We start from the raw sequence: 27,074 nt of genomic DNA, 5'->3' as shown, positions 1-27,074 counted from the left end.
CCGGTATGTAAAATGTACTCTCTGCCCATTAGGATCTCAGTCTTTGAGGAACTTAAGATAATGCACATGGAAAGACAGTACACATAAAAAAAATCAGTATTGTAAAAGTATGTTAGGGCCAAATGAATGGTTAAGTCAACCTCAGGAGTCTGGGAGAAGTCATTGAACGCTAAAAATAGCAGCAACTGTTATGTGGTGAATAGCATGCACAGGTGTATAGAAAAGGGAGAGTTTTGGTGGGGACACTGAGGAAAGAAATAAATAGTAATAATGAAGGAAGTTAAATTATTAGATTATTTATGTCCTTTGTGTATTTCCAAAGTAATTCTGTGGTGGCTTCAGTGAATAAACACATCACTAGATAATCACAAAAAGAAGAAAAGCAGGAGTCTGCAATGAAGGCAATAGAAAGATGGGAGTAGTATTCCAGAACCCAAAGATGAGGATAGCTGCTGTGAGGTGGGCATAAAATTCAGCTTTGACCTTCCTGACAGTTAAGACTAAGTGGATAGTTGAGTGCAACACTTTATTAGGATTAAACTCTCAGTGGAATAATTGTTAACATACTCAGAATAATATGATACATAATATATCCCATAGCAGTTTTTTAAAGAAGACAGTGTTGTTTTCCTAGGACACTCTTTTATTATTCTGTAAATGGACAGCAAAAGTAAACTTTTTTGTATGTGGATACTTTAAAGAATTGAATGATTATTGTTTGTATATTTTTTCTTATTCTGATGTCTGTTTCAAGCTGGTCTCTGCCAGGAGGGCAGGCAGGTTGGAATTGTAAATTATTTTGTCAGGTGTGTTTGATAGTAAGGTTAATACAGTGTGTCCGTAAAGTCATGGTGCACTTTTGACCGGTCCCAGGAAAGCAACAAAAGATGATAGAAATGTGAAATCTACACCACATAAAAGGAAAACCCTCCCAGTTTCATATCTATTCAGTTCGATGTGGGCTCACTCAGATTGTTTAGGGCCCCTTAGGGAGCCTGTACAGACTCTTCACTGACTGATGGCCTACCAGAAAGGGGTTTCTCCACCAAACTGCCGGTTTCCTTCAACTGCTTATCCCACGAAGTAATGTTATTCCTATGTGGTGGTGCTTCGTTATAAACGCACCGATATTCATGTTGCACTTTGGTTACGGATTCAAATTCAGCGAGCCACAGAACACACTGAACTTTCCTCTGTATCGTCCACATCTCGACTGGCATGGCCGTAGGCTGCTCCGCTGTATACACAGTGTTAAGTCATCATCTGTGCATATGCAAATGCTGCACATCATCCTACAGAAACTGGGAGGGTTTTCCTTTTATTTGGTGCAGATTTTACATTTCTATCATCTTTTGTTGCTTTCCTGTGACCAGTCAAAAGTGCATCATGACTTTACAGACACACTGTATATAGGTCAGGGGTCGGGAACTTATGGCTTGTGAACCAGATGTGGCTGCATCAGGCTCACAGACAAATCTTTAATAAAAAAAATATTAAAAATATAAAATATTCTCTTGTATTACAATCCATTCATTTCCTACCGCTCATGTTCATGGTTGCAGGTGGCTGGAGCCAATCACAGCTGTCATTGGGACACCACCAAATTTTTATTGGATAATGCGTAATGTGCATGGGTCGTTGTATGGCTCTCACAGAATTACACTTTGAAATATGTGGCGTTCATGGCTCTCAGCCAAAATGGTTCCCGACCCTTGATCTAGGTGTTTTAAGTATGGAAGAATGTGACATGGTGAGGTCCTTCCCAATGCAGGTAGGCCTAGATTTTCCTTAAAAAGTGGTTTAGATCTAGTCATTTAAGCAAGTACCAATTCAAGGTTCTAGAGCAGGGGTCCCCAAACTTTTTACACAGGGGGCCAGTTCACTGTCCCTCAGACCGTTGGAGGGCCGGACTATAAAAAAAACTATGAACAAATCCCTATGCACACTGCACGTATCTTATTTTAAAGTAAAAAAACAAAACAGGAACAAATACAGTATTTAAAATAAAGAACAAGTAAATTTAAACCAACAAACTGACCAGTATTTCAATGGGAACTATGCTCCTCTCACTGACCACCAATGAAAGAGGTGCCCCTTCCAGAAGTGCGGTGGGGCCGGATAACTGGCCTTAGGGGACCGCATGCGGCCCGGGGGCCGTAGTATGGGGACCCCTGTTCTAGAGTTCTGTCCCATGATGCATGGAGGACAAAGCATTTATCTTTAAATCGTTGAATATTCGTCGTGATCAAGAGGAGTTCATCTGTGGTTGGAAGACAGATTTTTGGTAAACCTTGCATAGATGAAAAAGATGAACTCTGAGTTATTAAGGTCACATTATTTAAGCCATATTATTTTGCTTTAGAATTTTAATTTTATGGCCTTGTTTGTTTATTTTCACTAATTCTGTTGGGTTCTTTTATTTTTAATTTTTTTAGTGTGTTCTAGCTGCCATAAAACAATCTTGGCCTTTAAAGAGAACATACGTATGTAAAATAGATAACCTGAGTCTGTAGACTGACTCAGTTGGCTCTCATAGGCTTCATCCTCTTTATTTAAGAATTAACTTAGGATGTTAGAAAATGGTAATTGAAAATTGATAGGAAGTACTATTCTCCTCCCCCCCCCCTTTTATGCTTCATTGAATTTTAAAAGATGATAGGGACATTACCTCTTTTGATTTTATTTTCTAAACCGTATTTAGTTTTCCATAAATTTCTACATTCCAATATAGGTATCAGAATTGTCATTTGTGTAGATGGAGATTTAGTGAAATGTGATGTGGCCTAGTAAAACAAGCTCATTTTATTGGTAATGGCTACATGGAATCCTGGAGGCATGACTGTACCCAGTTTAGGGGAGAAGACCGTGATTGATTAGTGATTTCTGCCTGGGGAGGGATGGGAGTAGTGGCACCTGTGCTCTGTCCTTACTAGATTGTGATGCCTTGAGCATATGAAAAATAGTCTTACTCACTTCTCTCCTATATTTAGCACAACTGGTACAGGTTGGGTACTCAAAATATTTGATAATCAAATTAACCTTTAGTTACTGATGTGTCATTTCTTGAAGAAAACTTGCCTGGAAATTCTAGAAGTCTGTAGAGATGGGAGCAAATGTTATGACGCATTTCTTGTTTACTGAGTAGTAGCAAGACATCGTTAGAGTACTGGGGAGAATTGAATAGCATATACCTGACAGATAAGTTGCTGTTTAGGAGAGAAATGATTTATTATAATTTCAGACTTAAAGGACTTGGAATATATCCCTTAACAAGGGAAAAAAATAACATGTCCGGTTCTGTGTGATATATTTCCTACTGTTTTTGTTTTCATATTAACCACTAAATTGAAAAAATATTCCCTTGGCCTACATGTTGTGATTTTAGAACTGGAGTAACATGAGTTTTCTTTTTTTTTTTTTTTTTTTCTGTGTGGCAGAGACAGGGAGAGTCAGAGAGAAGGACAGATAGGGACAGAGAGACAGGAAGGGGGAGAGATGAGAAACATCAATTCTTTGTTGCGGTTCCTTAGTTGTTCATTGATTGATTTCTTGTATGTGCCTTAACTGTGGGGCTACAGCAGACCAAGTGACCCCTTGCTTGGGCCAGTGACCTTGGGTCCAAGCTGGTGAGCTTTTGCTCAAACCAGATGAGCCCGTGCTGAAGCTGTTGACCTTGGGGTCTCAACCCTGGTTCCTCCATGTCCCAGGCAATGCTCTATCCACTGTGCCACCACCTGGTCAGGCTGGACTCACATGATTTTAGAGTGCACCATTATGTAGAGGAGAAAAGGAGACTGAGAAATTGTATTTTCCCAGATTACACAGCAAGTTAGTGCCAGCGTTAGGATTAGATCTCAGATTCTTGTCTTTCTGTTGTCTTTGGTCTGATCAGCACTGTCCTTCACTAACAAGAGAGAGAGAGAGAGAGAGAGAGAGAGAGACTGCTTTGTGCCAGAAGAATTGGAGTAAAACATTGTATATCAGAGTAAAATGTATATTATAGGGTTCTAAAATTGAATGATAATAAATGTACATCTGAATAAGTAATCAAATCTCTTACAATATTTAAGGAAAAGGTAACTATATAAAATTCAACATCTTATTGTAACAAAATGTAGTTTGAAATGATTGATAGGTTTAGGGATTAATAGGAATCTATAGTATTTGATCTAGAAGGGAAAAGTAATAAGATTATGGGGACTAAAGAAAGTGGCTACCTTTAGATAACATGTTCTTTAGGGAATTGAGACACGTACTGTTCATTCGAGGCCATATACTGTCCCAAAGCTGGTAGCTGCCTCCAGCGCCTCCAAACTTATTGAATGCTACCTTGTCCACTCATGGGGTGGGAAAACCTAGTCCTGCTCGTCTCCATGTTTAGTTTCAGCACTCCAGTGCTGAAATTAAGGGTGAGTTTTATTAGTTACTGACTTGTCAGGTAAGCTAATAGTCTTTTGATCTTGGATGGCTTTCTTTGAGGTGTAGAATTCTGAACTTGCCTATCTTTTGAAGCAGTCTTTCCTGATCTTGTGTTAGATCAAAATCTCACTAACCCAGAATTATTTGGTAGTGATTCTATGTAAAGAATTAGGCAAAACAGACTTGGAGAACTCCAAACTTGCCTAACAACCCTTACTATGCTAGTTTTTTCTCAGGGCCTTCTCTCCCATGTCAAGTCAGACTAGCTCTTTTGGCTAGTTTGTTGACAAACTGTAGAAGTTCACTGCTCTCAAGAAGTAAGTTGCTTTTAAAGGCTGCTGTATACTTTGATTAGTATTTTAGTGTGCCCATTAGGAGATGTTAACATTATTAGCTTGCATGTCAGTAGTAGCCTGGAAAAGGTTGGTGAATGGAGGTAGAAGACTGTTTCCTGAGACCTGTTGAAGCCTCCTAGTGGCTCCTTTTCCCAGCGTTTTTTTAGTGCTTTGAGGATTCTTACAGTAAGAGATTAAAAGTGGTTAGAGCAAAGTGCCTTTCTCTGCCCATAAACTTCTGAATCTTCCAGTGGAGGGTTGAGCACCAGTAGACAATTCGTGGGATCCTCAGAAACAGTAAGTTGCAGGGGATGCAGCTTGGGTGAGGAGTTGTCTGAATGAAAATTGTTACTTGGGAGCTCGCCTGGAGCCCTGATGAGATATGAATAGTCCCAATTTTCAGATGGTGGAAAGAGGCATGTAAGAGGCTGAGATGCTTTATTTTTTATTTTTTTATTTTATTTTATTTTTTTGAAATTTTTAATTTTTTTTATTTTTCTGAAGCTGGAAACAGGGAGAGACAGTCAGACAGACTCCCGCATGCGCCCGACCAGGATCCACCCGGCACGCCCACCATGGGGCGACGCTCTGCCCACCAGGGGGCGATGCTCTGCCCATCCTGGGCGTCGCCATGTTGCGACCAGAGCGCCTGGGGCAGAGGCCACAGAGCCATCCCCAGCGCCCTGGCCATCTTTGCTCCAATGGAGCCTTGGCTGCAGGAGGGGAAGAGAGAGACAGAGAGGAAGGCGCGGCGGAGGGGTGGAGAAGCAAATGGGCGCTTCTCCTATGTGCCCTGGCCGGGAATCGAACCCGGGTCCTCTGCACGCTAGGCCGACGCTCTACCGCTGAGCCAACCGGCCAGGGCCGCTTTATTTTTTATTTTTATTTTTTTCGCATCTTCTTTCCTTTTATTGAAAAAAAATTTTAGAAAATTAATAAAGGATACAAACCAATCAGCAAATCAACAGGAATATATTAGGGAAAAGCACAGACAATATAAAACTAAAAATGTCATTGGCTTCTTTAATTGGTAAGAGAACACAAAAATGTAACAGGCAGAAGGTCTGTTTTATACAAATTAAAAAGCTGTGTTTTTTCCCAATTTTCCCAAGTCAGATATATACACACACCACAAAAAAATGATGTGTAAAAATGTACACAAGAAATTGTATCCTGAATTAAGAGAAACAGCTACTGAAACAGGAATTAACACAATAAAGCCAGCAACAGATTAGCAATTTTAAAAACTGATACTGCAAATGTTGCATGGCACAAAGCTACACATGAAGGAGAAAGTCTGTTCAGTTTTTAGCCAAAATTCTTTTCCAGAAAAGCAAATCAAAACAGTGTAATTAGCAGAACAAGGAGGCTACAGCTAGATATCAGAGCTACAATTTCTCATATCCCAGATAGAAAACCCTTTATGGGGAATGGACTAAATTTCAGGACAAAACAGGAACATTTAACTTTTTTTTTTTTCTTTGCCTGTCACCCCACAATTCCACATAATCCTGCAGAAGGATGGCTGCTTTTAGAATTGGCTATTTCATTTTTCTTTCTGTGGCAAGACTGTCATGGAGCCTGGATATTTCAGGCTCATATGCATCCATGACCAGTGTCCCACTGTGGTCAAAAACCTTAGCAATGGACTTGGTGAACTCAGCTTCCCGCTGCTGCTTTGTTCTCCCACTGATGAAGGTCAGCTTCAGAGTGTACTTGTCATCAAACCTTTTGAGACTGGAGGACAGTTGCCAGATATCATCAGGATCCATCCCTGTAGGATCTTTCCTGTGGGCCACGAGAAAGATGCTCTTCTCCTTATACGAGGTATAGATGGTCAGGATCCCCATCATCACAAAATATGATATGACGCACAAAGCCAAAACAGGCTTGGACTCGGAAAAGGGGTGCATATAGTCCCAAATCAAAACCACTATGGCAAAGAAACAGGAGATGGTACAGATGGTGAGGCGACCGTCAATTAGTCCAAAATTCTCCACATACTTGTACTTTTCCAGAAGTACCTTTTTGGCAGAATCATCCAAAGAATTTTTCACAGCAGATCCATCCCATTTGTCAATTTTTAAAGGCTTATCATCAATCTTCCACTTATCCAACAAGCCACCGCGCCCACTGCCTGTCCCGCAGTTAGGGCCACCGCCAGACCCACTACCACCTCCGCCACCACCACTCCTCCCGCCTTGTGCAGCCGCCGCGGCCATCTTGTCTGCCTCAGCGTCTCCCTCCAACTCGAGATGCTTGATTTTATGACTGCTCCAAATTGTTCTCAAGGCCCCTTCTACCTGCACAGTGATCTGAGAATTGTAGCTCCCAGTGTGCTTGCTGTGCCCTTAGATACATTACTTCCTTTCTCTAATGCTACTTTCCTCTGTAGAGTGGGGTTTGTCCTCGCTGTTAATGGCCCAGATTAGATTTTTCTTAGATTCCAAAGTTCCATATTCTAGATTCTTGTACCTCTATCATGAACAAAGAAGCCTGTCTAAACCTTGAAGTCTTTAGGTCTGCAAATTGGCCTTAGTAAATAATTTTGGCTTGACTTTTCTTTTGGTGGGTTAGTTTTATCTGAGATGCTCCCTTGACTTGAGAGTAGTTTCCCCTCTTCTCTCTTGTAATAAGCATTGCATTTGGGCTACTAGCAGTTGTTCATTTCATACCTCACTTAAATTTCCAGGTAGCGGTCTTCTTTTTTCCATGCTTAATTAACTTTTATCCAGGGCCAGTTACATTTTGGTGCAAGTCACCCTCTATTTAGTAATAGCAGTACCTAGTGATCATAATTTATCCAACGTTTGGGTATTAACTTTGTGTCAGGCACTGGGGGTACAACAGTTTACAAAAGAGACAAAAATGACCATCCTTATGACATTGATGTTCTAGATGTTGGTGATGGCGATGGTTATGATAGATTACAATAATTAACATATATTAAGCATGTACTTTATGCCAGGCACTGTTCAAAGGGTTTTACATTTATTAACTTGTTGACGCAACAGAGCACTCCTCTGAGGTGATTTTCTTATTATCCCCAAGGAACACAGAGGTTAAGGTATTGCAAAGTAAGATTTGAAATGTAAATCCTAGTAATTTTATTTTCTATTAGGTTTGTAATTAGTACAATATTAACAAATAAGTTCTAGGGAGAGGTAAATATATTGCATATCAAATTTGAAAAACAAAGCTTATTTAAGTTTTTTGTTTGTTTTTTGCAGTGTGGGAAGGTGGATTATAGTAGTAAAGTAAGCATGTATTAATCATTACATTATCTTATTTTATTTGTTGTGTCATTTGGGTCATATCCTTTGTTAGTTCTTTGGAGGGCCTATGTTGGTGAGTAATCTTGCAAACTGTCTGAAGGCTAAGATTTTGTCTTAGAGCAAGTAGAGGAGAATTAGTTAGATTTCTAGGCCAAGTTGGGTTTGTATTACTGCTTAGTTACTTATGAGTGGCATGGCTTTGGGCAAGTTATTTACCTTTGCTGCATGGTTGGAAGAGTAATCCCTACCAAATAGAAATAAACCTGGCTCATAATAGGGGCCTTTGCTGCATTACTAGCATAGACCTTCTCTTCACTGTGTGAACAAGATAATAAAATATTTCTTGAATTCTAGCAAAGGAAGTTGAATGTGGAAAGTATTAATATTTAGCCTTGTTTTGGCCAGGGAATCTATTATCTAGGGGCAGAAAATTTCATAGTATTTGAAATCAACCACAAGCCTATAAAAGTACTAGGAGGCCAAGAGATTTGACATCCTGTGAATCTATAAGGCAGATCTAGGGGCCATCTAAGAGGATTGTCAGCAGTGGACTTCACTCTAAATCTTCCTTAATGGGATTTGCAAAGGTTTGGCATAATTGGAAATGAGAAAGATGTTTAAAGTACTTTCCTACTTTGATTAAGGACTGTTATGTGGTGGAAAGTTTTTTTTTTAAATATCTTGTTATTAATTGATTACCTAAGGAAAGGGCTTGGAACTGAGAATCAGAGGCTAGAGTTTACACCAATTAATTAGGTAGCTTTAATTTTTTTCTGAATCTGTTTCTTAATCCATAATGAGAAGATGATCTCTAAAGTCTGTTTAGAGTGTAAAGGGCTATGATGTTAGGATTTAACACTAAATTGTAATTGATTATGTGCAAATAAATCTTATATTTGTATTTAGCAGTATAGTCATTTAATATCAGTTTTAAAGATAAGGCCAATAGAAGAATTTAAAAAAACTGGAACCAATGAACTTTAGTAAATTTATAGTGAAGTGTATAAACTAAGAAGAAATGCAGATATGAATTGTAGTTTGCCAGAATTTGCAAGGTTAAAGCGAAAGAGCTGAGCAGTCTGCCTTTGTAAATTATACCGAATTAAATGGTTTTTTCTTTTGTTGATGAATGATTTTTTTTTTTATAAATTTTTATTAATGTTAATGGGATGACATTAATAATTCAGGGTACATATATTCAAAGAAAACATGTCTAGGTTATCTTGTCATTAAATTATGTTGCATACCCCTCACCCAGCGTCAGATTGTCCTCCGTCACCCTCTATCTAGTTTTCTCTGTGCCCCTCCCCCTCCCCCTAACTCTCTCCCTCCCTCCCTCCTGCGTCCTCCCTCCCCCCACCCCTGGTAACCACCACTCTCTTGTCCATGTCTCTTAGTCTCGTTTTTATGTTCCACCAATGTATGGAATCATGTAGTTCTTGTTTTTTTCTGATTTACTTATTTCACTCCGTATAATGTTATCAAGTTCCCACCATTTTGCTGTAAATGCTCTGATGTCATCATTTCTTATGGCTGAGTAGTATTCCATAGTGTATATGTGCCACATCTTCTTTATCCAGTCTTCTATTGAAGGGTTTTTTGGTTGTTTCCATGTCTTGGCCACTGTGAACAGTGCTGCAATGAACATGGGGCTACATGTGTCTTTACGTATCAATGATTCTGAGGTTTTTGGGTATATACCCAGTAGAGGGATTGCCGGTCATAAGGTAGTTCTATTTTCAGTTTTTTGAGGAACCACTATACTTTCTTCCATAATGGTTGTACTACTTTACATTCCCACCAACAGTGAATGAGGGTTCCTTTTTCTCCACAGCCTCTCCAACATTTGCTATTACCCGTCTTGTTGATAATAGCTAATCTAACAGGGGTGAGGTGGTATCTCATTGTAGTTTTGATTTGCAGATGAATGATTTTTAAATTCCTGTTATTTACTTATTTTTTTAAATTTATTTATTTATTTATTCATTTTTAGAGAGGAGAGAGACAGAGAGGGAGAGGAGAGAGAGACAGAGAGAGAGAAGGGGGGAGGAGCTGGAAGCATCAACTCCCATATGTGCCTTGACCAGGCAAGCCCAGGGTTTCCAACAGGCAACCTCAGCATTTCGAACAGGCAACCTCAGCATTTCCAGGTCGACGCTTTAGCCACTGCGCCACCACAGGTCAGGCTATTTTCTTATTTTTTGATTGAAGTTTTAGAAAATATAAGCATCTATATTTTGAGCTTAGTGTTTAATAGTTGAAGTTTTATTTTTTAATAAATATTTACTGATATTTATTTTGTGTTGAGTTAGGTGCTAGGAATATAGCCACCAGCAAGAGGGACATGATTTTGTCTTAAAGGAGCTGATAGTCTCTCTTGGGGGACAGGCAGTTTGACAAGTAATTTTATAACCTGTTAAGTGCTATGATAATATGAGTCACTGAATCACAAGAAGATCATCTCTTTTAAAAAATGCTCAAAAGTAACATTAATTCAATAGATTTACTTAGCATTGTTTACCTTAGAAGTTTCTGGTTATGTATGTATTTGTACGAAAAGGGTTAATTGTGAGGTCTTTTTATAGGAATCAGAGCTGCCTACGGACTACCTACATGCTACTTTGTCCTTTTTGACATAGAAATCTCTTATATAGTCTTGTATTCTGTGAAGGATGGTTAAAGATGTAACTATTTCCCTTCTCATTTTTCTGTCTTAGAAGCTGTGTTTCCAACCTTTAACATTTATTTCAATTGGAGACCTTACTTGTTTGATCAGGTATATTTTATGAATGCAAAAGGGAATCATAGCCCAAATGAAGAAGCACTGATGAATTCTCATCTTGTAATGACATTCCTAGTATAGTCCCTGATAGTGACTTAGTGTCAGCCTGGAATTCATATTTGTTTTATTATTTTAAAGCTAAATTTTGAGCCAATACAGTCATGAATTCATTAATGATAGGGATATGTTCTAAGAAATGTGTCATTAGGTGATTTTGTTATTGTGTGAACATCATACAGTATCCTTACACAATCCTGTGTGCTACAGCCTATGGCACAACTGGGCCTATGGTATATCGCCTTTTGCTCTTGGGCCACAAACCTGTAGACCATAGTATGGTACAAAACAACATGGGATTAAATCAAGCACAAGAAAAATGCAATCCAATGAGGTATAAGGCTATTGCCAGTGTAACATGGCATACTGTTTTACAATAAACATTTTTATTTTTACAAATCTATTTAAATTTTTTTTTTAGATTTTATTTATTCATTTTTATAGAGAGGAGAGAGAGAGAGAGAAAGAAAGAGAGTGGAGGGGGGAGGAGCAAGAAACATCAACTCCCATATGTGCCTTGACCAGGCAAGCCCAGGGTTTTGAACTGGCGACCTCAGCGTTCCAGGTCGATGCTTTATCCACTGCGCCACCACAGGTCAGGCCACAAATCTACTTTATTTATTTTTCAATGAGTTTAAATCCTTGAATACAGCATTGCATGGATGGCTGTCACTAGTCTCTAGTGGGCTTGAAAAGAATATTCAAATTACTCTTCTGTTGTGTTGTTTCAGCTTTAACTTGGGAACCTGAAACTGAAATCAAGTTTTGGGGAGCTTCTGAGTGGTTTCAGCTTGGTTTTGTGAGGTTGATCAACCCTGGACATATGGAAGAAAAAATTATTGAGTGAATTTTTCAAGAGTTAATGGAAGGATTTGGGGAGATTTTTTTTTTTGAGGGGATGTAGTAATACAGGGGTTCCCAAACTTTTTACATAGGGGGCCAGTTCTCTGTCCCTCAGACCATTGGAGGGCCGGAGTATAAAAAAAAACTATGAACAAATCCCTATGCACACTGCACATATCTTATCTTTAAAAAAACAAAACGGGAACAAATACAATATTTAAAATAAAGAACAAGTAAATTTAAATAAACAAACTGACCAGTATTTCAATGGGAACTATGCTCCTCTCACTGACCACCAGTGAAACAGGTGCCCCTTCCAGAAGTGCGGTGGGGGCCGGATAAATGGCCTCAGGGGGCCGCATGTGGCCCGCGGGCCGTAGTTTGGGCACCCCTGTAGTAATACATAGTGGATTTTTCAGAGAGTTTTGCTTTCCTGTATTTAGATATTTACCTTGAAAGGAGACATAGGAGTGGGAAAAAATTGAACTGCCTTTATTTTTTTTTCCTTTCAGCTTTTTCATGGACTATAGCAGTGATTTTAAACTGCTGATCTGCCCGAGATTTTGTGCCAGTCCACAAAAGTGTTAACCACCCTGATGTTGTATGAAGATTATAGACCCAGTGATCTTAGTCAAATTCACTTGTTCTCAGGGTGGTTTCTACCTTTGCGGTTCCCAATATAACTGTCCTGTCCTATTTTCACTGGTCTCCAAGTGTAAAAAGGTTGAAAACCTTTGGACTATAATGTATTATTTTAAAATTCCCTCATCCATTTTTCTATTTTAACTAATTTAGAAAAGTTTAAATAATGTTCGCTTATATAGTATATTCTTTCCATATTTATTTGTTTTAACATACAGATTTTAAAATGAACATAATTCAAAATTTTTACTATTACAGACTGTTATTATGGGCGTTTTGATTTTAATTGCTGAAGCAAGGCAGTGTTTTAAAAGGAAATCTTTTATGTAGACCAGGTGAATGATTGGGAGTCCAACTGGAAATCCTAGAAGATTCTCTAAGTATGGTACAGTGGTTAGTGGAAGGTTTAGGATTGCATCCAAGAAACCTGAAATTACTACTTAGCTCTTTAAACACTTAACACTTAGCTCACTTAACCTTTATGGGCTTTGGCTTTTCTTTTTTATATATTATACATTTCAGGAAACATGTAAATATTCATATTCAGTAAAGATGTCTAAATTTTCTTTTGCTTTCCTGGGTTAAAATTTACAGCACATATAATGGGAACTAGATTTAGTAGGACACTGACTAATATTTGGATTAGGGAGGGATTTCAGGAATTAGCCTGCTACAGGACTCTGAATAGGAAATCAGCTCTTGACTCGGCGAGTGTCCTTGTGAGCTGACATACATAGAAGAGGCAGCGATGCTGTTTCCATAGCATCTTGGAATGATGGTGTAGTCAATGTGGTGGCAGTGTGCTCCTCAAGGCCTCTGGGAAGGAATGAGCTTTTGAAGTTTACGAGGTTGGGACACCTGTAGGACCTACTGGGTTATAGTTTTGCCTCAGGTAGGACAACTGAATATGCTTTGAAAGTTTTTTATTGCTATAACTTGACAGGTTTTTTTTATTTTCCTATTTAGTTGCAGTAAGGTTGTGTTAATATGCAAATGCTTTTGTCAGGAATGATTTTGGCAAAGTATTCTAATCCTAGGCTTGGAATTGAGAGACATCTGTTCCTAAAGGAAGAGGAGAGCTGGTTAAACGTGGGTTTGAATCCTGACCTCACTTACTGGGAGCCACAGGCAAATTTCTGCATCTTTCTACACTACTTTTGTCTGTACTAGAAGTATTAACCCTACCTCAGAGTGCAGTGAGGATTAAATTGTAAGAAAGTGCCTTGTGCAGTGACATTCAAGAGACTGGAATATCATAATCCTAGATCATTTTGGTTTTCCCAGTATACCACATACTTTCCTCTTCCACCTATGTGTCTGCTGTGAACCTCTAGGTCAGGATGGAGACACAGGCACCAGCCACCGGCATCCTGCTTCTGGGACTCCTGCTGTCCCCTCTTCCCCTAATCCCTTCTTCCCCCATTTCACAGCCATGGAGTTTTCCCCAGGAGCCTCTTCCTGCTGTTGTGGCCAGTAGCCTGGCTGCTTCCTTACACCCCCCCATTGTTGACTGGAGCCCCTTTCACCCAGTTCCTCAGACATCATACCTGAACCCTTACAGCAGGAGTCGGGAACCTATGGCTCGCGAGCCAGATGTGGCTCTTCTGATGGCTGCATCTGGCTCGCAGACAAATCTTTAATAAAAAAAATAACATTAAAAATAGAAAACATTCTCATGTATTACAATCCATTCATTTCCTACTGTTTATGTTCATGGTTGCAAGTGGCTGGAGCCAATCACAGCTGTCCTCCGGGACAACACCAAATTTTTATTGGATAATGCGTAATGTACACGGGTTGTTGTATGGCTCTCACGGAATTAGACATTTTAAAATATGTGGCATTCATGGCTCTCTCAGCCAAAAAGTTTCCTGACACCTGCCTTACAGGATGAGGCTGTCAGTGAGAGTCTAGGGCCAATTCTGAATGGCAAAGAGAGGGAGCTCTATAACACTGCCCAGTCAGATCAAGTAAACAATTCTATGTAGAAAATATTATTAAGAGTTACTCTTGATACTATGTATTATGTATGGGCTTCAGGAACTAAATTTGTGTTCAACTGAGTACCCTTCCTATGGAGAAATGGGTTGCAAGTTTCAAATAATTGATTTGCAGGGGTATTTTTGGCAGGATTTATAAAGGATAACTGATCAGTTAGTACTACAAGTTCAAAAGCCCACCAAACAGATTGAAGTATGACTACTGTGGGGTTGGGGAAGGCCTGCTTCTTTGATTGCATTCTGCAATGAGTGGCTTCTTTCTCTTAAACACAGGCTTTCCTTTTCAAAAATGGGCTCAGTTGTGTAGAGATGGGTTCGAGTGGACAGTGAAGAAAGAGAGAGAGCTTATAAGGTAGAGGAGGAAAGGAAGGGAGGCAGAAGGCCACAGAATTGTTGAGAAGCATAGAAGGTGGTGGTGTTTTATTAGTGTCATTTCCCACTGTAAATAGATCCTGTTAAACCAGTGATGAGATATCATAAACATTTAATGCTGAGGGATTAACAAACCCTTGCTGTTTATATCTAATTCTAAGAGAAGCTAAGCATAAGTAGGTATTTGCCCATCCTGTCCCTTTAGGAAAAGTGCTGAAGGTGAATTGTTCCTCTGCTACTGAGAGTATATTTTATCCAGGTTCAGCACCAGCAGGTTTAAGTTACTGCTTGCTTTCCTTTTATATTGTGCTTCCCAGTATAGATGCTTCACAGGCCAGGACCATGCACTGGAGAGAAGAAGGTCTCGCATGGTTTTTACCAAAGTACAGGAGTGTGCAGATTTTCCAGTTTGCCTGGAAATGCTATCTAGACTGAGAAGGTGGAAACAGGTGTGAGGGCCTGAATTTGGGGAGCTTCGGGTGAGTTCTGGGCAGCTATACACAGGTGGCCATGCCCAGAGTGATCTGGCCCTGCCTTTCTCTCCCTTGCTTGTATGCCTATTGAGATGAAGCTGGCATTGTGACTCAACCTGCATCTGTGCAAAACAGCCCATTTGTTAGGTTCACTAAGAGAAATCACATGAGGCCAAGGGAAGTAAAACAGTGGACTTTATTAGCATATCTGGTTGCATATGGGCTGAGGCCAGCAAAGGTGTCAACCCCAATTAGAGGGAGTCTGGGGGATTTACAGGGTCTGAAACATGCGCTTTGCTAGAGGGCTGATAGAACTTTGTCTACTCCTTGGAATCTAGGTGGGTCAGTCTGTGGTTAGTCGGTTCCAGGAATACTGGGAAGGTGTGTACAGTCATTGAGTTTCTCAATCATGTCCATTCCTCTTGGGCTAGACTGTGGTCACTGTGACTTGCAAAGTCCTAGCAAAAATGGGAGTTAGGATGGGCAAAATGGAGCTTCTTTTTGTTCTACCTAACATCTTTGTTCCAGAATCCCAAGGAAACAAACCTGCCTTGTTTACCCAGCCCTTCAACTCCAATCCTGTTGAAGCTGTTTTTTTTTTTTTTTAATTGATTTTAGAGTGAGAGAGAGAAAACCATTCATTTGTTGTTCCACTTATTTATGCATTCATTAGTTATTGTATGTGTCCTGACTAGGGATCGAATCTGTAACCTTGGCATATGGGGTCATGCTCTAACCAACTGAGCTACCCCGCCAGTGTTACTGCATCCATCTTAGTATTTCCTGCTAAGGTTTCTTTTTTCTCTGTTCACGCTCTAGGAATTATTGAAATTCTCACCATAATCTGCTATAACTCTAGATTTGGAGTTAAATCAAAATAATACATACTTTGTTTTTCTTTTTGGTGTTATGACCTTTGATTTCAACCCTCTCCAAAGAAATTCACCTTTGTAGCTGAAGTGGAATTATCTGTAAAGCATAGATAGCTGTCAGTGTTGGTTGTATAGTAGAATCACTTGAGTAGCTTGAAAGGGTGCTGGTTCTTCCCCTACAATTTAGTAGGTTTAGGTTGGATCTTTGATTGGCTGTTTTTAAAAATGTTCCCAGTGGTTCAAAAGTGAGATCAGGTGGAGAACCACTCATTTAATGGAACTATGATAGTGACTTAAAGTTAGAATGATTGCTTTTCCTTAACATTTTCCCAGTTATTAAAGATAATAGTACATTTTTACTGTAGAAGAATAGGAAAATTTAGGAGGGTATAAAATACCAGGAAAAAACATCCAACCAACATCTCTAATCACCCTATTCAGAAATAATCACTGATAGCATTATCTTTTTTTTCCCTCACTATTTTGACTAAACTGTTTCTGATTTTCCTCACTACATTTTAGCAAATGTTAGTGCCCTAGAAGAGGATTTATAACCTTGGTGTATTGGGATGATGCTCTAACCAACAGGGCTACCAGCAAGGGCTACTGCATCCATCTTGGTATTTATATAATGGATCTGGAATCTTTCCTGAATGCTTCTTTTAAATATATATTTATTGGTTTTAGAGAGACAGAGAGGAAGGGAGGGAAAGAAGGAGGGAGAGAGAGAGAGAGAGAGAGAAGTATATATTTGTTGCTCCACTTAGTTGTGCATTCATTGGCTGCTTCCCATATGTGCCCTGACCAGATATTGAACCTGCAACCTTGGTGTTTCAGGATGACACTCTAACCAACTGAACAACCAGCCAGGGTTCCTGAATGCTTTTTTAGGAGTCATCAAGTACTAATTGAGTATAAGGGACTGTAGGGAATTGTGGAGCACACAATTAGAAATCTTGAGGCTTTCTAATCAAATAACCTTACATAGCCCCTTTTTGGCCTCTGTTACAATTATCACGAATATCTGCATGTACATTTAAGTTCAGATGTTATTAGTTTTTATTGGTTTTGTATTTTCGATGAGATAATATAGTTTAGGGCAATAAATGCAAATGGGATCAAAATTCAGTAGTTTTTGACATGTTATATGTAAAAACTTCAAAAAATTCCTGTGATGTTGATTGAAGATTGTCATTTCAAATCATCATATTTGATTACTATTCATCCTGATTGGGAGATTGTTGTTTATCTTTGTTGTTGGCAGTATTGCTTAATATATTTTTCAGTTAACTTTTGTTAATAATGTCTCTGTGGAAGCATTTTATTAACTTGATTTATGAATATTTAAATTTAACTATAACATTTAGTAATGGCAAAATTTAGTTGCACTTGAAAGGTTTAGAACAGGCCTCCCCAGGATGTGCCACTTTGGCAAGTTGAATTATTTTGAACTGAAGGCAGTTGAGACCCTGTAGTAGGTTCACAAGAAACTTCTGCCTTCTCCCTGAAAGAATTTAAATTGGGGGCCTTGCCCATAATAAGAGTTATTACCAGAGATAACTTTTAATGACCTATCATAGGGCAGGGCCATCTTCTAATTACTGAATATCTGCTCTTCTTATCACCCTGTGATTGACTTTCTTACCTTCTGAAGCCCCAAGGTACCTTACCTCATCCTCAGCTCCAAATGCTATGTGTACCTCACTTTCTCTTTCTGTCTTGGCACCTCCCATGTATGTGGGGTTTCCAAATGTACATATGTAATTTGATTAATTTCTCTCATTACTCGCCTGTTGAATTAATTATTAGATACTTGCCAAAAGAGCACTGATGGGGAAGGGAAAGTTTCCCTTTTCTTCCTCTGTTTTATTCTCATGCATAGTTATATGCACATCTGACTCCTTGATCCATTTAGTGATAATCATCTCACAGTTCTCCTTACAGCCTGACATGTTCTTTCAAAAGTTCGTGGACTGCATTTGGGTAGAGGAGACTTTAACTTCACAGGTTTTATATCATTTCTACCCAAGAACCAGGATTTTGTGTTGAAGGTCAGGTCTGAGAGAAATGGAGTACTGTATGTTGTTGGCAAGTACTACCTAGAATAGGGTGAGCCCTGGGGTAGCTCTTTATCCTAGGTGGGTGGAGATACAGACTCCTCACCTGGCACAAGGGTGAGGTTTTATCTGGGTTTCTTGGATGATTTTCTCTGGATAGTTGGTCTTGTGTTATGTAGACATGGTGAAATGTTGAAATGTTGGAAAGTACTAGTATAAAACACACACACACACACACACACACACACAACACACACGGTGTAAATCTTAACTGATAACTTGGCTGAATGTTATCTTTGAGATAACAGTTGTTCCTTGTATAATTGTTTTCTCTCCCCCTCCTTTTTGCTTTCTCCTCCCATTTTTTTCTTCTTACAGTTAGTTTTTTTGTGACAGAGAGACAGAGAGAGGGATAGATAGGGACAGATGGAAATGAGAGAGATGAGAAGCGTCAATTCTTCGTTGTGGCTCTTTAGTCTCCTTAGTTGTTCATTGATTGCTTTCTCATATGTGCCTTGACCAGGGGGCTGCAGCATAGCAAGTGACCCCTTACTTAAGCCAGTGACCTTGTGCTCCAGCCAGCGGCCTTTGGGTTCAAGCCAGTGACCATGGATGGGGTCATGTCTATGATCCCACGCTCAAGTCAGCCACCCTGTGCTTAAGCTGTGAGCCTGCACTCAAGCTGGTGAATTCAGGGTTTCATACCTGGGTCCTCCGCTTCTCAGTCTGATGCTCTGTCCACTGCGCCATCGCATGGTCAGGCTTCTTACAATTTCTTTTTCCTTTCTTTTCCTATCCCCCAGCTCCTACTTTTCCCCCTATTCAGGTTCGGCCTTCAGAGTTTGGAATAGGAACAGCTTATCATCTGGGCAGAGTTCACATGCCAGGAAGTGCGAGTGGCAGGAGAGCTGGAATGCGCTAGTCCTTGCCTTCCTATGGTCCTGTCTGATGGCCTTCTGGGTGGTGATTGTACCTTAGGAGAGTTCAGAGAGCGAACAGTGGAATTTTATTAACATAGTTCTGGAAGGAGTATTAATGATGTTTGCAGGTCATGGTCCAGATGGAATCTGACACTTTCCTAAATTGACCTCTTCTCATTTCACCCTTGAAGCATTTCCTTATTCTACTCTGTTAGGGTTTCACAATTATTCCTTTTAGATTCCTAGCTTAATGTGTAATTAAGGTGTTGCTCTATTTCCTTTTTGCTGTGATATTGGCCATCAGTGTTGGTCTACAGCAAACACACTGATCCAGATTCAAGCTGGAAATCTAAGGCTTAGCAAGTGATTTATCATGCACACAGAATGGTGGGGGACAGATCAGAATGAACTGCAGAAGAGAGCTGTGGTGTAGGGGTAGGGCCTTCACTAACATTCACAGTATAAGATAAAGGGCTGTTTGTTCTGGCCCTGTGTCTTCATAAAGTCAACATGAGAAAGGCTGAAATTGTATAGGCACACCTGTGTTCAGATGGCTTCTCTCCCAATTCTTAATTCTGTGGCTTTGAGGCCAGTCTCTTTGTGCCTCAGTTTTCTCTTTTCTAAAATGGGGATAATGACACTACACTTACCTCGTGGGGTGCAGATTAAATGAGATAATGCATGTTAAGGACACAGTGCCTGGCAGGTAGTAAGTATACATTAGTTTTATACTATTAACTATTCTGAACATGAGTCTGCCTTGCCTTCAAGAATTCTTTTCTTGAAGATATGCTATAATTTTGACAGGAATACTTCACTAATTCTTCATGTCCAAATAAGCATGTTTTTATGAAGGCACTTGATATTAGTCAACAAATACTATAGTCATGATTTTTTCTTTATAAGCACTTGTTCTGAGCCACAGTAGCAAACCTTGTATACAAAGTATTTCTGCCCACTGATCTCTTTTGCTCCTGTAACTATAAACTTATTTGTAAAATAGTTAAAACGAGTTGATAAACTCTTTTTAGAATAAATGTGTTTCTTCTATAAGAAGTATTGTTAAGATTTTTTAATTGGGAAGTAATTGGTTGCAAATTGAAAGTACTTTCCAACTTTTTAGCATATTGTCAGGTGTCCAGCATCATATTCCCAACTGAAATTGCCTGGCTTTCCAAGTCTGATAGCCAGAGGTCATTGTTGCCCTCTAGTCAACAGTCTGCTTTAGAGATCCCTGCAGTGAAAACTGAGTTAAGATGAATCACAGTAATCTAGCATTTGTGTCAGTAGGGATGAACAGTTTTTAGGGTTCCACAAAGGGCTGTCAGAACAGTTATTCTTTTAATTATTCCTGTAGCCTTTGTTTCACAGGTTAGCATCTTCAGTCACTATGTCCACTTTCTTCTCTTAAGTACTGTTTACTCACTGTATTTAGTTACTTTCCCATCACATCTTAAAACCTTATTATCTAAGATCATCAAAGATATTTTATTGCCTGACCAGGTGGTGGCGCAGTGGATAGAGCATCGGGCTGGGATGCGGAGGACCCAGGTTCGAGACCCCAAGGTCACCAGCTTGAGTGCGGGCTCATCTGGTTTGAGCAAAGCTCACCAGCTTGGACCCAAGGTCACTGGCTCAAGCAAGGGGTTACTCGGTCTGGTGTAGTCCCACGGTCAAGGCATATATGAGAAAGCAATTAATGAACAAGCAATGAAAAACTAGTGATTGATTTTTCTCATCTCTCTCTGTTTCTGTCTGTCTGTCTGTCCCTATCTATCCCTCTCTCTGACTCTCTTTCTGTCTCTGTAAAAAAATAAATAAAAAAGAAGATATTTTATTGCTAACCCAGTGTAACTTCAGTCCTTGTCTTATTTACTTTCTTGGCACCTGCTATCATTGCAAGGCACTTTTTCTTGACTTTCTACCCTCTGCTGGTTTCCCTTGTACTACACTGTCAGTGCTGCTTCCCCCTTCTCCTTCTTCTTCCTCCCACCTTTGGTGCATCTTAAGGTCCCTTTGCCAGCTCTCCCTTCTCCACTACCCACTTTCTGTGCCCATAGCTGTAACTGCTCCAGTCTTGTGAGTCCAAAAGCACTGTCTCCAGCTCAAATTTTTTCCTGAGGACCAGACCCTAATTCCAAAGGCCTCAACATTTCAATGTCGGTATTTCATTGGTATCATTTCCTACTCCATATTCAAGGATGAATTCATTCTCTTACTTCCTCCTACTCATGTCTGTTTATTCTTATCCTAATTCAGAGCAGCATCACAGTACATTCTGGAGCCAAAGTAAGAAAATTGTGTAGTCATTCTATTCTCTTCTTCTTTCTTCACCCTTTTCTTTTTCCTAGCAGGTCCTGTTGGTTTTATCTCCTAACATTGTTTGCATAGCTATTTTTCTGGTCCTGTTGCCCAAATATGTCACCTTATCCTGCCTGGGCTATTGTAGTCACCTCCTACCTGTTCTACCTCTAGTCTCTTCACTCTTCATTCATTTGCTGCCAGTTCTAGCTGAAAATGACCATCTGATAATGTCCCTCCTCTGCTTAAAATGCTCAGTGGCTCTATCTTGCTCCAAGGGAAAGTGTGAACTCACAGAACCCAGGCCCTCCGTGACTGTGCTTTCCTGCCTTTGCAACCCTGCACTTTTTACTCCATGTGGGCACCTCGTAACCTAGCTATACTGTGTTTTGATATATGGGAAGTCACCATGTCTGTATTTGTCAGGTTCTCCAGAGAAATGTAACCAAATGGCTCTGTATTTACAAGAAGGGAGAGATTCGTTTCAAGGATGGGTTGGCTCATGTGACTGTGGAGTCTTATAAATTTGAAATCTGTAGGGCTGGCTACAGACTCAGGGAAGGGTTGATGTTGCAGTTCGAGTCCAAAGGGCGTATGGAGGCAGAATCCCCTGTTCTTCAGGGCTAATGCATTTGACTGAGTGGATGTGAGGCAGGATAAAAAGAAATTAGGGGAAAATCCTGACAAGTGGAATGAGGAAATTGGAGTCTCCACCTCTGGGTATGATCAAAGAGAAAGGAGTTTATGACAGGAAAACCCCTGCTGTGGTTGTACAGGTCAGCAACAGTAAGGACTGATTAGACCCAGATCATTCCAAGATAGAGAAAAAATTGACCAGTGACCAACCCTAAAGTCTTTATATCATTATTTTAATGAAAGTGGGCACCACAATTAGAAGGGTGGCCAAAAGGGACAAACACCATGACTCTTCCAGAACGAAACACATAAGGAACAAAGACCTCTCAACCAGAAGTTGGAGTCAGCAGTTGAGGCTACAAAGTTTGGAGACACTCCCCACCCCAGGAAACACAGAAGATTTTGAGAACTAACTGAGCACGCGCCTACTGTGGAGCTGGCCCGTGTCCACTCAGATGTGGACTTTGCACTTCTTTCACAGCAGTGCTTCTGCCCTGGTTGCTTTCTTTTTCTCCACCTGAATAAAACATTCTTTATTCTGACTCCCATTCATGTGGACAAGGCCCATGGGGGGTGAGGATGACTCTGGGGACCAGGTTCAGTGATGCAGATTCGATTTATTCAGGAAGCAAGCTAGCTTATATACACAGGTTCAGCCTATAGGGTGTTAGAGCGTGTCCTTCACAGCCAATGTCTAAAAAGATAAGGGAACTGTCTGGTTAGCGCTGAGTTACTTCCCTACAACGGGTGAGCTCCCTAGTTGGTGTGCCTAGGAAGGTTTCAGGTGCTGGAGTGTTCTCACAGCATTGCATCATCCACAGCTGCTAGGAGTGTGCTCTACCCACATCTCCCCCTTCTCTTTTAATTAAGGCCAGTTGAACTTGCTTGATGACTGCTTGTTGCTGTTGTAGCTTCTGAATGCTACGCATTATGCAATGGAACCTTAGTAGAACTAAAACAACTATATACCTATTATACTATATGCTAATAGATTAGCTGGATTAAACAATGAGGCAAGCTTCTGTAATGTTTGACTAGTTAGGAAATAGAATGGGGGTCTTAAACAGGGGATTTCTCCTAGGGGCTGGGATGTCATTTCCCTCCCATTGTGTTACAGAGACCTTCCAGGTGCTGTTAAACACAATTCCATTTTGATTGTAAAAAATGGATGTAGGTCCATGCACGCCCCCTTCCCACAAAGGTCTCAGTGTCCAAACACAGAACGGATGGCTTGCTGCGGGCTGTGTACTGCATATGGTTGCATTCTGTCTCTCAGTTTCCAATGCCAAACTCCGAGGTTGATGGTCTGTGCATCCGGGCCAGAGGCAATGCGGCAGTCTCTCCAGGGAATTCCTTCTCTCGGGAGTGTTCTTAGATGTTTGTCATACAGGAACGGGCAAAGAGGCAACCCTGGGAAGGCAAGGTTAGTGGGGCGGGCCCAGCTAGGGGGAGGAGGGCTTGTAGGCAGCAAAGTCTCCCGTAGTATGACCCATCACTCTGAGGGGACGATGTTATTATTCAGAGTAAACTTAGGTAGCATTGGGTCACTGAGGTTACCCCATACAGTGTCATCTCACTGTTGGGATTCCTGGCCACTATTGTCACTAGGGAGACTAAGGGAGCAGTTACTGGAATATACTTCTGGAAACTGTGGGCTATTAACTTCAACAGGCATAATTATGCCAGGGTGGGGAACAGTCACCCAGACATGAGGATCTCCTTATGGCACACATGAGGAGGATCAGAGCACCAGGGCCTGGGGGCCTGCCTGGGGCCACCCTCTGGCCCGCCCCGCCAAAGCTTCCACATCCCCCCAGGGGATGGGGCGCGCATGCTGGCAGCGAGGTCTTCTTCTGGAGCGAGGTCTTCTTCTGGAGCGCTAAGGACCTCTTCCCCTCAGGCGTAGTTGGTGTAGAGAAGGCCAGGGCTGTGGCTTTGGACGGGTGAAGACTGAACCACTTGGTGCCCAAAAAACCCTGTCAAGCAGGTTGGGGGGGCTCCTGGGATCCAAATTGGCTGAAAAACACAAGCATAACCTCTCCCATGTGTTAGAAGAGGGTGTGATCCCTGCCACTGTGCCGTGACTGGGTCCTTCCAGTGTCATTTCAAGAGAGGGGAAGGGGAGAGAGAGAACGAGAGATACAGAAAATTAGACAAGACAGATGAGGGGGGAAAGGAAAAAAGACACATGGGGGCATATAGGCTGGCTCATGGGTCTGCAGCAGGAACACTTTTTGGAGTTAAAGCTGGGGCAGAAAATGGTGTCTGAGAGGCTGCAATGAGGCATTGAGCCCCGACAGGGAATACAGAAGTAGCGACTTCCGCTTCTTGGGGTGGTGGAGCTGATGGCCCGGTTTCTAATGTATCTAGTTTTGTTTCTGCACGCTCAGCTGCAAGTCCATCAAACTTGGTGGCTAAACTACTTTCCTCCTCAGTGGAGGGGATCGAATAGGAAGGTAGGGGCTCTCCAGAGAGAGGGGTAGCCTGTAGGACAGCGGTTCTCAACCTGTGGGTCACGACCCCGGCGGGGTCGCCTAAAGCCATCGGAAAATACATAATGCATATCAGGTATTTACATTCCGAATCATAACTGTAGCAAAATTACAGTTATGAAGTAGCCACCAAAATTATTTTTTGGTTTGGGCTCACTGCAACATGAGGAACTGTATTGTGGGGTCACGGCATTAGAAAGGTTGAGAACCACTGCTGTAGGACCTTAGGGACCGACGGAGGGTCCTCAGCAGGAGCACTGGTCAAGCAGGCGTGTATTGCTAATAAGGCAGGAGTGAGGCGGAGAGGGAAGGTTTGTCCTTCATGTACCTCGGCTGAACGAATGTGTCGGAGAGCTCGAGCCCAAGTATGGGGTCCCAGAGGGGCGCGTCCTCAATCCAGGGATTAAAACCAAAGAGAATCTCCCAGTAAGTACAGAGATCCTTTTCACAAACTTTAACTCACCTACTCTGCAATAGGGGCGTCCAGGGCTCGAGCATGCGGGTCTCAAGAGTGAGGGAGAAGGTTTCCTATTGCAGAGGGTCACTCACCCGTCCCTTGGATGCTGGTTAGGTTTCTGTTCAAGGAGCCAGTATGTGAACAAGGCCAACTGGGGGTGAGGACTATGGAAACGCAGAGACCTGACTCCGGGGACCAGGTTCAGTGACGCAGATCTGATTTATTCAGGAAGTAAGCTAGCTTATATACACAGGTTCAGTCTATAGGTGTTAGAGCATGTCTTTCACAGCCAATGGCTAAAAAGATCAGCAAGCTACCTGGTTAGCGCTGAGTTATTTCCTTACAGCGGGTGAGCTCCCTCGTGGGTGTGCCTAGGAGGGTTTCAGGTGCTGGAGTGTCCTCACAGCATTGCATCAGCCACACTGCTAGGAATGCTGTGCTCTACCTACACATTCATTCTTGAAATCTTTCTTGGGAGATTCAAGGACCTGGAGGTCGCCTGGCATGTGAAAGGCCCTGGCTGTGTGGAAGCAGTTTGGTAACAGATGGAGTCCATCCACAAATGGAGGATAATTTGCTTTACTAAAGTCTTCTGACTTGAATGTTGATCACATTAAAAATATCTCTATGGCAATGTGTACACTGGTGTTTGACCAAATATGTGGGTACCATGGCCTAGCTAACTTGACACACAATTATCCATCACAGTATCTTTTCCAACTTTATTATATTCTTATCTCTGTTTTAAGTTGTCACTTATACCCACCTGGTGCCCACTGACCACTTGGAAAACTGCTACTTCTTGAGTACTAACTCTCAGTCTGCCCTGACCTTCCCAAGCATTATAACATTTCTTCTTTTTGTTCCTGATTGGCTGGTAATTACCTCTATTACAGTATTATTCCCTGTTGATGTGTTTTCTTCATTTGCTTCATTACCTAAGAGAATGAAAATGCCTCAAGGACTATGCCTCTGTTGTGTGCACAGTCTCCATGTCTCAAATTCATGATGCCTGCCTAGTAGTCATGAATGAATGGAGAAGTTTAGGCCACAAGGTCTGAGGCAAGCAGTGACATTGAAAGCAGTTGTTGAAGAAAGCAGAGGTTTGGGGATCATTTTGAAATTGAGGAATCATCAGTCACAGCTCTGAGGTAAGATCCCAAATTCTCAGGGGGAAGGTTTATAGATGCCAAGGGGAGTTAGGTCTGCCATCAGATTCAATAGAGGATGTGAAATTCTAAGAAATCCAGAACTCAATACCAAAGCATACTGCTAGGGAGTGACCCTGACAAATGCAAAAGCAGTTACTTCCCACACTTTTCAGCATATTATTGATTTTTGCTCATTAACTCTGGGCAAGTTAGCCCTGTCAGTTAGCCCTTTCCTTACCTTGGAGAAAAATTTAGGTGGAATTACTGTATAATTTTTTTATTTCTTATTTAAGAAAGCCCATCCCTTAATGGCCTTTCAGCATTCTTTTTATTATTACTATTATTATTATTATTTTTTTTTATTTTTAGGAACCTCCATACTATTTTCAGTAGCTGTACCAGTTTATATTCCCAGCAGCAGTATATGCATGGTCCCTTTTCTCCACAACCTTTCCAACTCTTGTTTGTTCTTTCTTATTGATTATAACCATTATAACGGGTGTGAGGTGGTATCTCATTTTGGTTTTGATTTGCATTTCTTTTATAGCTAGTGATGTTGAGCATTTTTTGTATATCTGTTGGTCATCTGTATGTCTTTGTGGGAATTGTGTCTGTTCAGGTCCTTTGTCTATTTTTTATTCATATAGGTTTTTGTTGTTATTGAATTGTATGAGTTCTTAATATATTTTAGATATTAGACCCTTATTGCAGGTATTGTTTTAAAATATCTTCTTTGATTTGGTTGGTTGCCTTTTTGTTTTATTGTCAGTTTCTTTCGCTGTGCAGAAGCTTTTTAGCTTGATGTAGTTCTAAGTCATTTATTTTTACATTTACTTTTCTTGCCTTAGGGGTCTAGTTGACAAAGACTACTCTGAGACCAAGGACTGTAAGTTTAATGCCTGTGTTTTCTACTTTGTATTTTCTTGTTTCAGGTCATATATTCAAGTCTTTAATCCATTCTGAGTTAACTTTTGTATATGGTGTCAGATA

At 40.8% G+C, this 27,074-nt stretch overlaps 1 protein-coding gene and 1 pseudogene across 1 annotated transcript in view; one reads left to right on the top strand and one right to left on the bottom strand.

Moving 5' to 3' along the window:
- Positions 1–27,074, top strand: part of GMDS (GDP-mannose 4,6-dehydratase) — a 770,392-nt gene that overhangs the window by 3,941 nt on the left and 739,377 nt on the right. The gene's annotated exons all lie outside the window — the stretch shown is intronic.
- Positions 6,069–6,995, bottom strand: LOC136397751 (signal peptidase complex subunit 2 pseudogene; annotated as a pseudogene).

Source organism: Saccopteryx leptura, chromosome 3 (genome assembly GCF_036850995.1).
Source record: "Saccopteryx leptura isolate mSacLep1 chromosome 3, mSacLep1_pri_phased_curated, whole genome shotgun sequence".
In the NCBI taxonomy this organism is placed as follows: Eukaryota; Metazoa; Chordata; class Mammalia; order Chiroptera; family Emballonuridae; genus Saccopteryx; species Saccopteryx leptura.
This window is presented reverse-complemented; position numbering and strand designations above follow the sequence as displayed.